The sequence below is a fragment of the Geotrypetes seraphini genome, chromosome 4, assembly GCF_902459505.1.
Source record: "Geotrypetes seraphini chromosome 4, aGeoSer1.1, whole genome shotgun sequence".
In the NCBI taxonomy this organism is placed as follows: Eukaryota; Metazoa; Chordata; class Amphibia; order Gymnophiona; family Dermophiidae; genus Geotrypetes; species Geotrypetes seraphini.
This window is the reverse complement of record NC_047087.1, coordinates 92,541,898-92,554,605: the sequence shown is the minus strand read 5'-3', so window position 1 is coordinate 92,554,605 and position 12,708 is coordinate 92,541,898. Positions and strand designations below refer to the sequence as shown.

Below are 12,708 nucleotides of genomic sequence, written 5' to 3'. Positions count from 1 at the left end.
TCCATATAGCATTTCTGAATGTTTGACTAATGGTGGCACGTCAATCATACGCCGACAATGGTGCAACGACACCTGCACGCAGGACGATTGCATGCCGCCATTTCCAGTGCTGTTACGGCTTACCAGGAGCTTTTTGAAAAGTAAAATAAAAAAAGCTAGGGACTTTTTCATTATAACTAAATAGTGAATGACTCACCTCTTCCTGTCCCCCATGATACAGAATCCTTCTCTCCATATATATTATTTCTAATTTGAGAGAGACAAAATAGAGACTTGGCGGTTATAAAGCAGAGTAATAACAAAAATCACCATTTCCACTGATTTGCAGTTGTCCCAGTCTCTTCTATGGCCTTGAAATTCGTGACACTTCTGACTGTCGTTTAATTAGATGGCCTTCCCTCTCTGCTGCTTTCCCTCCATCCCTCGATAGTTTCAAATAAATTTTCATGTTTCCAAAAGGCTATTTGTTTCCTGATAGTAAACTACTCGCTAATAAGTTTTATAAGCATGAGGCTGTTAGACAAAAGACACACATGTTTATCTCCCTTCAAGCATAATTAAAAGTGGGGAGTGTGAATGTCGGTGTTTCTTCCTCACAGCTATCTGCGGAATCGCAATTCTGTCTCTCATTGTTTATTATTTCCTGTTCATGTGGTAGAAACTGTGGCATTTATTACTGTTGAGAACATGAACTGTGTTATTATTTATAGAGACAGCTGATGATCCAGCATGAATGCCAACTGCCAACTTTTCAATTTATTGTGTTACAGATAAAAGACTCAGTAATTGAAGCCTCATTTTCTGAAGGGAGCCTCAAGTTCTATTAATTGCTGCATTCCTGTAACTTCTGGTTGAATTCGGCAGCCACCAGAGATGTACAGATGGCCACAAATCTCTCTGGTGAGAATATAGTGCCTTCTCCACTCACTCATCTAGGAAAGTTCAGGTCATCCCAATGAAGCAGGCAAGCTGTCTTTACGTTCCAAATCCCATGTGCTTCTGAAAGCTCTCAGACAGTAGTGCCTGGGGCCCTACTGTCTTGACATTTAGAAAGATCTTGACATCATTCAAAAAAACTTTAGCTATTACTGGGCATGTGCAACCACAACCAACAATAGGTCAATTGTATCTTGTCAAGTGCAAGATGGATTTGTGTTGAATCATGAACTCCTCCACCCCCTTCCTTGCTCATTCCCAGTAACAATATGGCTAAGAAGGTCATAAGTTTATTACTGGGTTATTCTATATGCTCTGACAATGTTGATGGTTTTTTCCCTAGGTCAGCGCAAGAAGTATTGCATTTAAAGATTTTGTCATTTTCTTTTTTTAATGCTTCCAGATGATTTTTTTAAAGTCAGAAAAGGATTGTGGTTGCGAAGTCCATGTAATACATAGAAAGAAGCTTCAAGAAATGTGTTGTAGACATTAAAAAAAAATTTAAAACAATTCACTAACTTTCTGACTACTTTCCAGAGTTATAATTTCTTCATCAGGGCAGTGATAAAGGATGCAGAGATCTGGAAAACTCATCACAGATGTCTGGAGCTAGTCCAATAAAAAGAGTACCGCTTACAACTTGCTGCGTTATTTGTTTACTCATTTGGCGCATTTGTGAGGCTTGCCATCATTTCTGAGTGGGGTCACAGTACAGTGTACCATTTGCTGACATTGTGGCATGAGTTGACTCTTCCATATCATGCCAGAAAGGATCTATCTATTTATTAAGTTCATCTTGAGCCCTCTGTATTCTAATAGCTTCAAATGGTAGCCATTATTTTCAAAATACTTTGCATACAGGGTCACAACTTGCTTTCTAAAACAATAGGGGGCTCATAATCGAAACAGAAATATGTCTAAAATCCCACCCAAATCAGCACGTGGACGATCTTAAAGACAGGTCATCCAAGTGCCGATAATCGAAACGGGTTTTAGACATATCTAAAAACAGCTGAGGCCTTTTCATTGCCGCTGTATGCCCAGAGCTGAAAGGGGCGTTTTAGGAGGAATGGTGAGGGCAGGATTTGGGCTGACCTAGACTTAGTCGCACTGCAAGTATAACTGAAAGTTTAACGAGACTGCCTAGACGGAACTTATATGTAGTGACTTAGGTGATCTAAAAACAGGTCTAAATGCCCAGAAGGTATCCAAAGTGACCAAATAACCACTGAAAACATAAAGGGTATGTCCCTTACACACTCCTGCAGCAAACACTGATCCCTACCGCCGCCATAAAAAGCAGAATAAAAACGTAATTACCTGCCTCCAGAACATCAGACGCTGGCATTGGAAAGCCTAGAAGAGCTGCACAGAGGTGACTTAAGTATTCTTGGGGGTGGGCTAGTGAACCATAGAGAGGAGGACCCAAGCACATAAGCCATTCTAACCACTGCATTCATGGTGAAACATGTGCACCCACCAAAACCCTATTGTACTGCTATATAGTTAGCATCTGCAGTCATAAGGGCTATTGGGGTGGTAGTCAGGTGGGTCTAGTAGGTTTTGGGGGTGTTTGGGGGGCTCACCATGACCTATAAGGGAGTCATGGTGAGATGTTTATGTGGCACCCTTTTTGTGAAGTTTGCAGCAGTGCCCTGTATGGTGCTCCACTACTCTGTTGCCATGTCTGGGTGGTCAGTCCATCACTTTGCTGGCCCCTCCCATGTCCAAAAGGTCTTGTTCTAGGCGTTTTTGACTTAAACAAATTTTTGGATGAGAATGGGGTATAAAGATAAATGACTTAGCGGTCTGAACAATCAAATGGCTGGATGTACAAGTAGATGATTCTCAAAAAATATATATATTTTGGACATATTTTTCGAGAATGGACTTTGGACATGTCCAACTTTGGATGACTAGCAACATAGGCCCCAAATGGACATAGATGTATTTTTGATTATGCCCCTCCAAGTCTGGTAAATGTGACTAGTGGCATAGTAAGGAGGGGAGACACAAACCTCCCCACATGCCGTCTTTGCAGGGGGCACTGGCACCTCTCTTCCTTCCTTTGTGTACCTCTTTAAATGTTTGCTGACACAAGCAGCATCTTCCACTTGCTGCTCATGCTGATGTCGGCGCCCTTTTGATGTCACTTCCTAGCCGCAGGATCAGGATGTGACATCGGAAGGGAGTCGAGGTGGGCACAAATACCTGGAAGAAGGTGCTGCTCGTGCCGATAAACATTTCAAGATGTACACGGGGGTGGGGGTGCTCAAGTGTCTGGGAAGAGTGGGGGGCACATGATGAACTGATACTGGGTGCCACTGCCCAGACATCAACCTCCCTCGCTACACCACTGGATGTGACTGCATATTCCACTCTTTAATAATGGGGTCAAAAAATGTAACAGATCTGTCCAATTCCTGTCTAAGATCTTTCAGAAACTATTATACAAAATGAATATTATTTTTTCCTTTGTTCACACACGTCCATGGTGGGTAGGGGGGAGGGAATATTTTATGATTTATTATGCTTAAGTATAATTGTTGGATATAAGGGGAGGAGGGATACTTGATGGGAGTTAACTTTGATGATATATTAAGTGATGTTAAAGTATAAAATGATTGTATCTTATGTTATACTTGTTGAAAGTTTTAAAAATGAATAAAGATTTTTTTTTTTTTTAATCTTTCAGATAATATAGCAGTACCCTGAGGTGATTTTAAAGGGTTCCAGATCCCGAGTTAGGAGATGAGAAACACATATGCTTATTAGCTGTCAGGTTAAAAAAATACTTCCACTTTGGCACTTTGGCTTGACCTGGTAGAAAATCACCATTAGGCATTCCAAATATAAGTCGATCTGAGTATAAAACGAGGGACCCTTTTTCTTCCCAAAAGAAGGGAAAAAAAGGTTGACTCAAATATAAGGCGGGTGTGTGTGTGTGTGTCTTAATTTCATGTGCCCTGCCAGGATCTGTGCCCTGTCCCCCCTCATATCCTGCCATGCTCTGCACTCTGACCCACCTCCCTCCCTGTACCCTACCCCCTCTCTCCCGATGTCCTGCAGGCCACCACTGAGCCTGCTGTATGACTTCGTGGTCCAGTGGTAGGTCAGGACAGGAGGAATCTCTCCTATTTCCTGTCCCGACAATTTTTTTACCTCCTTTCCAACTCCCCCCACTTACCTTTTTGAATTGCTGGTGATCCAGCAGTGTACTGGACAGGAGCGAACTTTCCATGCTCCTGCCCTGTGCTGAGCCCCTCTTATAATGGCTGCTTCTTTCTTGCGGCCCAGTGATGTACTGGGCAGGAGCAAGCTTTTTGTACTCCTGCCCGCCCTGAGCCACTCCCTGAATGACTGCCGCCAGTTCTCATGTGTCCCGTGAGCAGCTCAGGGCGGGCAGGCTCACCGTTAGGCCTCAAGAACTCGAGGCAGTTATTCTGGGAGGGACTCAGTAAACGGTAGGAGCACAGAAAGCTCACTCCTGCCTGGTACACTGCTGGACCACCAGTGATTCAAAAAGGTATGCGGGGGGAGGCGGGAGGGAGGTTAAAAATTTGTCAGAGTACGCCAGGACAGGAGACGGGATCCCTCCTGTCCCGGCCCACCAGGTCATACGGCAGGCCAGCAGAGGCCTGCAACAAGTCTGGGACGGGGCTGGGTGGGCGCTGACCCAAATATAAGACGAGACCCCCATTTTGGGCCATTTTTTTGTCCACAAATCTCGTCTTTTATTTGAGTATATATGGCAATCTAATTCTTGCCTACCTGAGTTCTAGATTTGTAAAATACACATATTGGGTCCTTTAATAATAGGTGTCAGCAATTCCATTAAATATGAATTTTATTTCTGTTAATTAACTTCATCATAAATATTGCAGAATGTCTGTTAGATCTGTCAAGCTTGTTTGAAATTTGTTCTTTCCTTGGGCCAGCTTGTACACAGATAAAGCACTGAAGCATTGAAATTTCAATATACATAATTGATATACATGTTGTGCTGAAAATTATGAGCAGCCTGCCTGGGTCAGTGTATTGTTAAGTCAGTAACACTCAGCTGTGTGTTCTGTTCTGAGTGGTCTGCTCTTTTCCTAAAGCATCTATAGCGCTGAAAACCTTGGGTTAGGGATTTTATCATTTTGATGTGTTTCTTGCCATAAAATTTGTCTGATCTTAGAGAGCAAAATTAAAACTCTAAGAAGCAGATTCTGCACATGGTGCCTTCCCTCCAAAGCAGCGCCAATTGAGTGTCAATCATGTAACAGTGCCTTTTGCAGGATTGCAGCTTATGTGTAAGATAAGTGCTGGAAATGTAGGAAATTACTGGCGCCTACCTTACATGTGAATCGCATCTACAGAGGTGTCTAACGGAGCCTAAGGTCACTCCTGGCATTAACCAGAACACCTTAAATACCACAAGGTGTCTTTGTAGTCATGTTAACGGCGTTGTTTTTGGAGGCACCTGTGGGTGCCTACTGTTTTTTTTAAACAATGTTTTAATTGGTTGCTAATCGACACTGTCAATTACTGTGCCAATTGAACCAAGTAATGCAATTAAGTTAGGCGACAGTAGGGTGCCTACCGATGCCTAACTAACAGCATCATTTAGAGAATTTGCTCCTTATTGAAGGGACCATCTACCAAGGAAGGGACGGTCTACTGCTAAAAAGGGACCATCTACCACTAATGCATACTTACAGCAGCTTAAAGGTGTACCTGTTTTCCTGCATGCAAATCTTTAGTACAGTACTACATGTGTTGTTCCATTTCTCATTCTGTTGCCATCTCCAGAAGCATTGCTACTGCAGGTATATAAGCACACTCATTGTTCAACAAGCTACATTGAAGGTGAGCAATAATTAAAAGACTCCAATCCATAGATAAACTGCTATTTGTTTGATAACACTGGCCAACACTCATTTTGGTGCCTTAAAATCTTATATATGAATACAGGATGTCCGGTGCAGTACATGGAGAGACCCCCCAGGAAAGAGACGGGAGTCCTGGTCGACAAGTCAATGAAGCCGTTCGCACAATGTGCGGTGATGGCAAAAAGTGCGAACAGAATGCTAGGAATGATTAAGAAGGGATCACGAATAGATCGGAGAAGGTTATCATGCCGCTATACCGGGCCTCACCTGGAATACTGCGTCCAGCACTGGTCCCCGTACATGAAAAAGGACACAGTACTACTCGAAAGGGTCCAGAGAAGAGCAACTAAAATGGTTAAGGGGCTGGAGGAGTTGCCATATAGTGAAAGATTAGAGAAACTGGGCCTTTTCTCCCTTGAAAAGAGGAGGCTGACAGGGGACATAATTGAAACATTCAAGATAATGAAGGGAATAGACTTAGTAGATAAAGACAGGTTGTTCACCCTCTTCAAGGTATAGAGAGCGAGAGGGCACTCTCTAAAGTTATAAGAGGATAGATTCTGTACAAACGTAAGGAAGTTCTTCTTCACCCAGAGAGGTAGAAAACTGGAACGCTCTTCCGGAGGCAGTTATAGGGGAAAACACCCTCCAGGGATTCAAGACAAAGTTAGACAAGTTCCTGCTGAACCAGAACGTACGCAGGTAGGGCTGGTCTCAGTTAGGGCACTGGCCTTTGACCTAGGGGCCGCTGTGTGAGCGGACTGCGGGTGTGACTCAGCATTGGCAATTTTTATACTTATGTTATTTATGTACATAAACTATATTGCTTGCAGAAAAGCCTGTTAAAATTGTCTTTATTACACTTGCAGGCCAGTCACTGAAAGAAAGCTTTGCACCCCATTAAAGTTGACCATTATTCTCCTCCTCAGGTTTGATATATTGCTTTGGGTATTTTTTTCACTGATTAATTTATCTGTATATAAACCTTTTATCTTCCATCTTTATATTGAAGTTAATTCATCTTGTTGACACTGCATTTCCTTGTATCCCTTTATTTTGATTATAAACCACCTTGCTTGGAATGTGACTGAAATTTTTCAAGAAATTAAATTAAACTAATAAAAAGAAAAGTGCATCCTTCATTTGGCTGGAATTAGTGCGAAGGAAAAATTATGCACAGAAAGGTGTATCTGTTTTCCTGCATGCAAATCTTTATTACAGTACTACATGTGTTGTTCCATTTCTCATTCTGTTGCTTTCTCCAGGAGCATAGCTACTGCAGGTATATAAGCACACTCAGGCCTAGATTCTCTAAAAGTGCATCCCGATTTTAGGCAGCTGTAGGCGTCCTACAGCTGTCTAATCAGCCAATCGGGATGCACGTTTTAAAAAAAAAAAAATGCTCCCCAGGCAGGCCTGAAGGCGCCTCCGGGAGCCTAGGGAGACCCGCAAGATGCCTAAGCTCGTCTAAGGGCCTTAGGCGGGCCTTAGGCTGAACCTAGGCGGCCCTACGCGTCTCCCTAGTAGATGAGAAGCTTAAAAATGTAGGCCAGCAAAATGCTGGTCTACATTGTAAGTAAACACGGCCGCTATACTTATCGCGGCAAGGGATCTCTCTGCCGCTATAAGTATAGCGGGCCGTGGCCCCTGACCGATCACTGGCAGGAAGGTGCCCAAACCCTCCTGCCCGAAGACGCACCCCCCCCCGACACTCCCGACCGCCCCCCCCCCCCCGACATTACCGATCCCCCCCCCCCGACAATATCGGTCGCTGGCAGGAGGGTGCCCAATCCCTCCTGCCCGAAGACGCACCCCCCCCCCAGCGCTAACAACCCCCACTCCACCAAACCTGTTCTTATAGATGGGTCTTGCACGTCGAGCAAGCAGGCACGCCTCGTCGAAATGAGGCGGGCCCGCCCCTTCCCGGCCCATCCCGCCGAAGCCTAAGGCCTGATTGGCCCAGGCTCTAGAAGCCTGGACCAATCAGGCCTTAGGCATAGCGGGTCCGCCCATCCCCACTTAATCTAAGGCCTGATTGGCCAATCAGACCTTAGACTTAGTAGGGATGGGCGGACCCGCTATTCCTAAGGCCTGATTGGTCCAGGCTTCTAGAGCCTGGGCCAATCAGGCCTTAGGCTTCGGCGGGATGGGCCGGGAAGGGGCGGGCCCGCCTCATTTCGATGAGGCGTGCCTGCTTGCTCGACGTGCAAGACCCATCTGTAAGAACAGGTTTGTTGGAGGGGGGTTGTTAGCGCCGGGGGGGTGCGTCTTCGGGCAGGAGGGATTTGGCACCCTCTGCCAGCGACCGATATTGTCGGGGGGGGGGCGGTCGGTAGTGTTGGGGAGGGGGGTGCGTCTTCGGGCAGGAGGGATTGGGCACCCTCCTGCCAGCGACCGATATTGTCGGGGGGGGCGGTCGGTAGTGTCGGGGAGGGGGGTGCGTCTTCGGGCAGGAGGGTTTGGGCACCCTCCTGCCAGTGATCGGTCAGGGGGCCACGGCCCGCTATACTTATAGCGGCAGAGAGATCCCTTGCCGCGATAAGTGTAGCGGGCTGTGTCTAATCTAACCCGATTCTCTAACCCGCGTCTGTAACATGGACGCCGGTTACAGAATCGGGGTTTAGTTTAGGCCGATTCTGAATAGGACGCCTCTCCCAGGCGTCCTATACAGAATCAGGGCCTAGGTGTCTTGCGGGCCTCGCCTTCAATATAGGCGGCCTGCCTGGGGAGCATTTTTTTTTTAAAAACGTGCATCCCGATTGGCTGATTAGACAGCTGTAGGACGCCTACAGCTGCCTAAAATCGGGACGCCCTTTTAGAGAATCTGGGCCTCATTGTTCAACAAGCTACATTCAAGGTGAGCAATAATTAAAAGATTCCAATCCACAGATAAACTGCTATTTGATTGATAACACTGGCCAGCACTCATTTTGGTGCCTCAAATATTAGACCTGTTTCTGGGTATATTTGACCTGCTGATTCCAAAAATGGCACCAGTTTTCTCCTATCAGTTCTAGTTTTTGAGATACAGAACATGTGCCATATACCACTCTTCACTCTGCTCACCCTTTAAAAAATCAGGATATTTTTTTTTAAGTTCAATAAATTTTTATTGGTTTTTGATCAAAGACAATACAAACAGAAAAATATTAATGTAGTGTTTATATTAATGTCTTTTAAGCATGAAGGAAATTTACTAAAAATTAAAAGAAAAGTGTATAACATGAAAATCTATTTATTTCATACCAAAAGCACAAGTTTAGGATACAAACTTTCCAGTCTTTCGACACAAAAAGCTCCTTTAGTACGACATTTGAGAGTGGGATCTGCCAGGACAATTCCGCATAAGATTCCAACAATAGTCTGCCATCATGTGTGCATCTCATCTTCCTTGCTATCTGGCTTCCATTGTTTTTATGTCTTGGTGAAATCTTTCACCTTGCTCTTCGCTTAAGTCACCAAGGTTCTCTGGAAAGCAATCTAAGTGACTGTGCAGATAATGGACTTTAACACTCATGTTACAGCCAAATGAAAGAGCATATCCTCTACTAATTGGGTGTAGTTGTCTGCCTTCATGTTGCCAAGAAAGCTTTTTACAACAAGAACAAATGAAGACCAGTTACATGATTCAATGTCATTTAGGTACACCTGATTACTTATCAGTTTTTGCTGCCATACAGATCAATTAGAAATTTACGTTCTTCCAACACTCAGCAGTTGTCTCTACCCTCAGTTCATTTGGTAAAACTGACTTCAACACAAAATTCTGCCTTTTTTGCTTCTGCACCATATTTATGGAATTCTTTTCCTATCGAATTACGTACTGAACATTCTTATACTAAATTTAGAAGCCTTTTGAAAACCTATCTTTTCAGTTTAGCATTCTCTTAGAAGATTATTATTACCTACTGTAGTTAGACCCTTTTGGATTGGAACCTAGGGAGGGATTCCAGCCTGCAGATATTTTAGTTCTTAATTGTTTTAGGGGGTTATATTTATTTTATCTTTCCTTTTGTTAATGAAGGTCTTTTCTTTTGTTTTTACATTTGTAAACTGCTCTGCTCTTACTGTGAAGGGTGGTCTATAAGTTTTAATAAACATAAACATTCATTGATGCTCTGAAATGTGGGCCATTTATAAGTTGTCTTTTCTGTGGACTATCAAAAATTCCTGCCTTCAGTTTTTCCATGGTAAGTCCAGGTAACATATGAGCTATCGTATTCAATGCACGAACAGTATTTATTCAAAGCTTTTACAAATTGTTTCATCAGGCCTAGCTTTATATGTAGTGGTGACAGTATGATTCTATCTCATGCTGCTAAAGGTTCATTGATTACATTTTGTCCTCCAACCAGCATATATTCCCTCGGAGGCCAATCATTTTTTGACTAATGTTCATGTTTGGCTCTACTATCGCAAAGGCATAAAAAGCAAGGAAACTTTGTGTAGCCACTTTGTTGACCAAGAAGAAAATTAACCATCTTCAAATCTACACAAATCACCCATTGATGTTCTTGGTAATTTATCTTTTCAAGACTAAAGAGATGGCTTCAACACGCCTAACTTGGGCATCATAATTTACACCAAGTTTCAGCAGGCGTAAATGTTGGTGCCTAAAGTTAGGCGTGGGAATCAATGAAAGCGCAATTTTACAAAGGGCGCACACGGTTTATAGAATTGCATGTATTACTGATTTCTTCCGGCACTTAAAATTTGAGCACCATTGATAGAATTTCCCCCAAAGCCATTTCGAGATATTGCCCCAAGAGAAAAACACAGAAGCAACATTTCATTTGTTGTGTTTTGTGTCATTTAGATGGTAAAAAACATAAAGCAAAATAACAGATACATTTCTCCCTCCATATGTGCAAGGGTTAGGGTCAAAAGATGGCTCATGAATACAAAAAAAACCGCAAATAACTTTTTGCTTTCATATTTGCGGATTTGTGGTATAGCCCTCACGAATTCCATGAAATCGCAAATAAAATTTAGCATTAGTATTCACAATTGTTTTTTAAAAAAACAAGTTATTCTACTGTATTGCATGGTTTGTATGCACACACTTCTCCAATGATGGTGTTTGCTGAGCTTTTCTCTCTGTACCCTCAACAACAAACAGCAGGATTAATCAGACACACAAGATTTCCCACTTCCTTTAGTTTGCCCGACCACGCTGAAGCAAGTGCTGAACTTTTCTCTCTGCACCCCTTTCTCTCTGCACACTTTTCTCCAGCACTGCCCTTTGCCCGACCACACTGGCAAGAAACGCTGAAATTTCCTCTTGGCACTCCAGGATGACATCATTCAGGGGCGGAGTTAGTAAGATGAAAACCACGAATAATTGAAGTTGCGAGTGCTAAACCTGCGAATATGGAGGGAGAAGTGTATCGTCAAGATTATAAGGTATGTGTTTTCATTTAAAGCAAAATAAGAAAACAGTGAAATTTCCTATAGCCTTTCATTTCAGTTTCATAATGCAATTGCAGCCAACCTCAACCACAGTGCCTTCCCCTTCTGTAAAAAGATCAAGCAATCAGTACTTTATAAAAGCCCTTTTACACTCCCTTCCTTTCCCTCCCCTCCCAACACTGGACCTAACGGATGTTCTTCTATTGGTGCTACAATTCAAAATGATACCAGTCAACCAAAGATCAATGCCTTATATCAACACAGACCTCTGCATGATGAGTTATAAGCCAAATGTTTTCTGGCACCATTTCAAATACAGTACCGGTGGATAGAGTTACCGGGAATCACTCTTGTCTTTGGAATAAAAAGTTCAGAAGAAACCAGATGGGACTTGGAAGATTGGGGAGGAGGTGGGTGCTATGGGCAAGACTAGGGAGCTTGTTTTTCAATCATTGGCATGCAGCCACATAAGCCCTAAAAATTCCCAGTAGGTGTCATCATTGAGCCATGACTAAGTCAACCATCTTCCTCCAAGCTGTGGATGTTTTTTTTCAACAGAATGCCCAGTTCTGCTCAGCATGAAGAATGGGTGACCTGATCCTGGAAGCAGATGATATCATATGGCCTCAAAGTGGTTCTGGAAAATGGAAATGCACTCAAACGTATGCAGCAAAACAATGAGTCATATTGTTTTTCTACAGTAAACGAATTCATGCCATTAAGAGAAATTGTTTATATCCTGAAGAGGTCTGCAAATTATTCAATATAACTGGATAAAATAGTAGGCATCTGGCAATCAGAGCATGGCCAGCGGCACACCTAGGGCAGAGAGTGAAACCAACCCTGTACATAAAGTCAGACTATTACGTATTTATGCAATTCCAGATATAATTATACCCCACCACGTCCTGTAATTTATTAATCTAGAACAGTGGTGTTTTGTCTAGTCCTCAAGAATCATCTGTACAGTTGGGTTTTCAAGATACCCACAATGATATGCATGAGAAATATGCATGCTAATATGATGTATCTCATGCATATTCATTGTGGGTATCCTGAAAACCCAATTGGCCAGGTGATCCCTGAGGAACAGGTGGTAAAACCACTGTTCTAGACTAATAAAATGCAGGATGAGGTAGGGTATGATTATGTCTGAAATTGGAGTCCATAAATAAAAGTCTTACTTTATGTACAGTCTCTAAGGACTAAGTGGGAAGTCACCTGGCCAGTTGGATTTTCAGGATACCCACAATGAATATGCATGAGAGATATTTGCATGGAATGGAGGCATCAGAGGGCAAGATTAAATGTGGGTGTGTTAATGCCAATGTATACGAGTATTCCATAACAGAATCTTGGTGTGAAGATGCCATTGTAGAATCAGTGCTAAGCCCATGATATTGGGGCACCTAGACTGAGGCGCCAATTTATAGAATAATGCCTTGCAGAACCTGAATGCCAGATAGAGAATGACACGGGAACAAATTTT

At 43.1% G+C, this 12,708-nt stretch overlaps 1 long non-coding RNA gene across 1 annotated transcript; it reads left to right on the top strand.

Annotated features, from left to right (window-relative positions):
• The first annotated feature begins 772 nt into the window (after positions 1–772).
• LOC117358928 lies at positions 773–11,207 on the top strand. The gene is made up of 3 exons (XR_004539121.1): positions 773–900; positions 6,680–6,739; positions 11,044–11,207. It is a non-coding gene; the product is annotated as an uncharacterized LOC117358928 (long non-coding RNA).
• The last annotated feature ends 1,501 nt before the right edge of the window (positions 11,208–12,708 follow it).